The following is a 4,265-nucleotide window of genomic DNA, read 5'->3' as shown; positions in this document are numbered from 1 at the left end:
CCCCCACAATGTCTCCTTCTCAGTATACTATTTGATGTGTACGGATATCGGGGAACACAAACAGGGGCATATATTTTCCCCTGACTCGTGCATGGACAATGAAGCCCACATGCACGAGAACAAGATTGCAACACCTAGGTCAGAATGGAACACAAGGGATCAGTTCTTCAAAGGACCGACGTGCAGCACAAGAAGACCAAGACTAGCCAGAGAAGCAAGATATTACTAAGGGAAAATCCTCCCTTGTTGGGCAAGCGAAAATGGAAAGGATGAGCTCACCCCCGGAAGCAAGCTTCCAGGTCGCCCCGGCAGCCCTGCCGAGGCTCACGAAGGCAGAACTACCTCACCGCACCACCTCACCACAATGCACGTCATCGATCAGTGTGGTGTCAAGCTCCAAAGTGACTAAGTGGTTGCTATTTGCCACATGGCAGCCACTTCCTACATGAAATACCTCCAATTGACACCCGTCATGTGACGTGTCGGGCGAGCAGGCGTGAAGCTGGCAAAATAGCCCGGCAGGGCCTGCTGGGCGAGCTGAGATGTGACGTTGAGCGGCACATTTAAGGCGCCCTGTCAGCCTACAGAGTTAGGTATGATAGCATTGTTTGCTATCTTCTCACTGCATAATCACTGATTTGCCACTTGGTGACCCCTTTGTCTATAAAAGGAGGACCAACACAACCGTAGAAAGGGTTAGCGAATCCACCCCCTCACACATTCATATGTGCGTAGCCGTTTTCACTCTGAGGCAACCCTGCCGGGCAAAGCATGTTGTGCTCATCACCATTTTCCACCATCAATCCACCAAAGCAGGAGTAGGGTTTTACACCTCACGGCGGCCCGAACATGGGCGAAGACTGCCCGAGTGATCTCTGTCGTGCTGTTCCATGCTCCTATGCTCTTTGTGCAACGTGTTATCCCCTCTCCGAACCAGCAAGGGGCTCTTGGCCCCATAGGTGGTCGTGGTTTCCCACGACATCTTTGGCGCACCAGGTAGGGGGATCACTTACGTGAACCTGAACACATGAGTAGCGCGTCATATCCATTGTAGCCCAGCCAAAGCTTTTGGCGTTAATGGAGCCCGTGGAGATATGAAGATAGAGCGGGAAGGTGGGGCCATCTCTGCGCCCTCTTTGTTCGTTCATCCCATCCCACTATGCCGTGGTGAAGATTAGTGTCAAAGGTGATATGCTCCTCCTAGGAGGCCTAAGGCGGCGTGACCGACGCTGGGCGCTGTTCAGGAAGAAGAAGAAGGGCGCACGGGAATGAGGTTCCTCTTTTCCATCCCTCTTCCTCATCAGCAACCGAGCCACTCTGGTCCCGGCATCGTCAATGTCGATGAGTACCAGGCAATAGGGATGGCAATGGGGACAATCCCCTATGGGGATACCTACAACATCCCCATCCCCATCTATTCCCTATCATCCCATCCCCATCCCCGTTTACATGACTAGGGATGAAATTTCCCCATACCCATGCCCCACTGGGGAACGGGGCCCCATTAGGGTCCCCATCCCCATAAACAAATACACATATACATAATATGACACCGTATCATCAACATACATACATGGTGTTGTCCTTGTCCTACTAATGCCTATCTAGGTCGTATTGACTTCTTGGTCATGGTGGCAGCTGAGGTAAGGATGTGAGATAGGTTTAAGGTTTTCTTCAGAGATTTATTTGTTTTCGCAAGTTTGTTTGTGAATATTTTAAAGTTGACCGCAGTGTCACGGTTACTAACCGGGTCCCCGATGGGTATTGGGTCTGGGGTATAGGTTATCGTCCCCATCCACGTTGTACCCTATGGGGAATAAATTAGTTTGGTAAATATCCCCATGGGGATATTTTTCGCCCATCCCCACCCCCTAATAGATGAAATCCCCACGGGTTTGCCGGGTATGGGGCCCCGTTGCCATCCCTACAGGCAATATCGGTTCAACATTTACCCTGCTTGGGGGAATCGTGAGTAAAACACTGGTATGAATCCATTGATCAATGCGTCGGCAAGTACGCTCCATCAAGGTCGTCCGCAATAGCATGAATCTTGCGCCAACCACTATCAGGATGTTCAAAAGGAGTGGGGAGGAGAGGAAGAGGGACCGGAAGGGCCCGACACCATATCCCACCACCCGCCAGACACACATGACGTGTATTGGTCCCTACCGAGAACCAGAAAGTTATTTGCTTGACCTCCGTCCTTCCGGACATCGCGAGCACACCAAATGCATGCAGACGGAAGGGATGTGAAGGAATAAGAACAAAAGCCAAGTCCACGCAATCATTTCTTCTTGAAGCATCTTAGATTTTTGTATTTGTTTATCCCTTGGCTTTAGCAAGTATTCATACTATGGAATCCTTCGTGTGATGGTACCTTGGCTAGTTGTTTGTCTACACCCTTGTTCTGTCCAGAGCCTCACTCACAGAATGTGCGGCTACGTTGAGAACTACCAAGGAAAAACGTGTCGGGACACATCCACACCAAAATGAGTGTTAAGGGACGGACCCTTGTGACAATTGCAAAAATATGATACCGGCAAGCAACCAGAACATACATAAGGACCAGTCTTATGAACACAAACATATATGTTCCGAGGGATAAACATGCATTTAAGATTAAGCAAAGGAAATTAGTTCCATGCAAAAATAAAAACAATACAGTACCTAAACACAAAGCATACATCATGTTTTGTTACATGATAGCTCGAGAAAAACAACGACTCATCACTTAGTCTAACGACTGTGTGAAGCCGTTGGGACGCGAAGGACCTTGGCGGCCCTAGGGGTAGCTTTCTCCTTGGCAGCTGAGACATCGGTGCCCACCGACGACTTCCTGAACCCGTCATCGAGGTCAAGATCCTGATATTGCTCAAGACCATGTGGAGTGCGTCGTGGGTGATCTTCCGGGACTCGGTCGCAAAGCGTTTGGCCCTCCCCTCTTCATGCACCTTTAGCTTGTCGATTAGCTCATTGAAGAAACCTCACAGCTTGACACTGGGGAATTCATGCCCGTTAACTGAAAAAGCTAGCCCATCCATGCCCCTCACTACGGTCTGGGCAGCAAGACGCATGGCGATATCAATCAGGCTCCTGATCTAGAGGTTGACCTACTCAGATTGATTCGCCATCCTGTCTTCTGCATCCTTCCGAATAGGTTGGGCATTGTCCAGATCTCTGGACACCTGCTACTTGCGGTTCCATTGGACTTTTCCATGCTTTCCAAGGTGTCTGTCCTAGCCTTCAGATCCATGATGGTGCCGTTGGCGACTTCAAGACTTTGGGTCCTGGAGGAACGTTGCGACTGCATATCAGTCAGGAGAGCCTCCATCTTTCGCGCTTCCTCCTTGAGGGCCTCCACCCTGGTGCTCTCGGCAAGCTCTTCAGTCAGCCGAGTCACTTGCTAGTCAAGGTAAGTCTTGGCAGTGGATGCGGCAGCAAGATCATCAGTGAGTTACTTCAATTGGGCAGCAGAATCAGTTGTGAGGGCATCCAAGGTAGCCTTGTGCTTCCCTTCCAACTCCTTGGTGTGTTGCTGTATGAGGGCCTTGAGATCATCATCTTTGGCACGGAGGGTGGCTCCAAGCTTCTCCTCCTGGAGGGAGATCTCTTGCTCTGGCGTCCAGGCGCACCTTGCGATCTGCCAAGCGCGCTTCATGGGCCATGAAATCTTCCCTCGTCATTAGGAGCGCCTCTTGCTGCCTCATAAGCACCTTGAATTGCTTGTCGTGCCACTCGTGCAGCTCCAGACACTTGTCCTTCAGCTTCTGATCCACCCTTCTAGCAGACTCACACCGCTCCTTGAGCGCCTGCCACTTCTGGTCATGCCGGGCCTGCATTTCCTTGACACCCGTCGCCATGGACTCCAGGAAAGACAAGTTCATTGTGACGGCAACTGAATCATCCGCCTCTCCAACCCCTTGATGCAGCGGCACCAGGATGCGCCGAAGCTCGTCGTCCAGCTCCACACCTGTCACCATTCACGGGCCGATGGCTCCACTCCTAGACTGCACCAATGCCAGCGCCAGTTGGCTCGAGGGGGGTGGCGAGGTCCCCATCATGAGCATAGAGGAGGGAAGGGGATCCATGGTTTGGAGAGGAATCTTCCCCTCGACCACCACTTCTACCTCCGGGGCATTATCCGAAGAATGCTCCAACACTACCAATGAATCCGGAGCGCGCTCGGCAACAAGGTCATGTTCCTCTGCAGTGGCAATCTTGGCGGCCTCGTCCGCAGCAACTCTCCCTATGCTGGCCACCTCTTC

This window comes from Triticum aestivum, chromosome 6B, assembly GCF_018294505.1.
Source record: "Triticum aestivum cultivar Chinese Spring chromosome 6B, IWGSC CS RefSeq v2.1, whole genome shotgun sequence".
Classification (NCBI taxonomy): Eukaryota; Viridiplantae; Streptophyta; class Magnoliopsida; order Poales; family Poaceae; genus Triticum; species Triticum aestivum.
Note: the sequence above shows the minus strand (reverse complement) of the source record.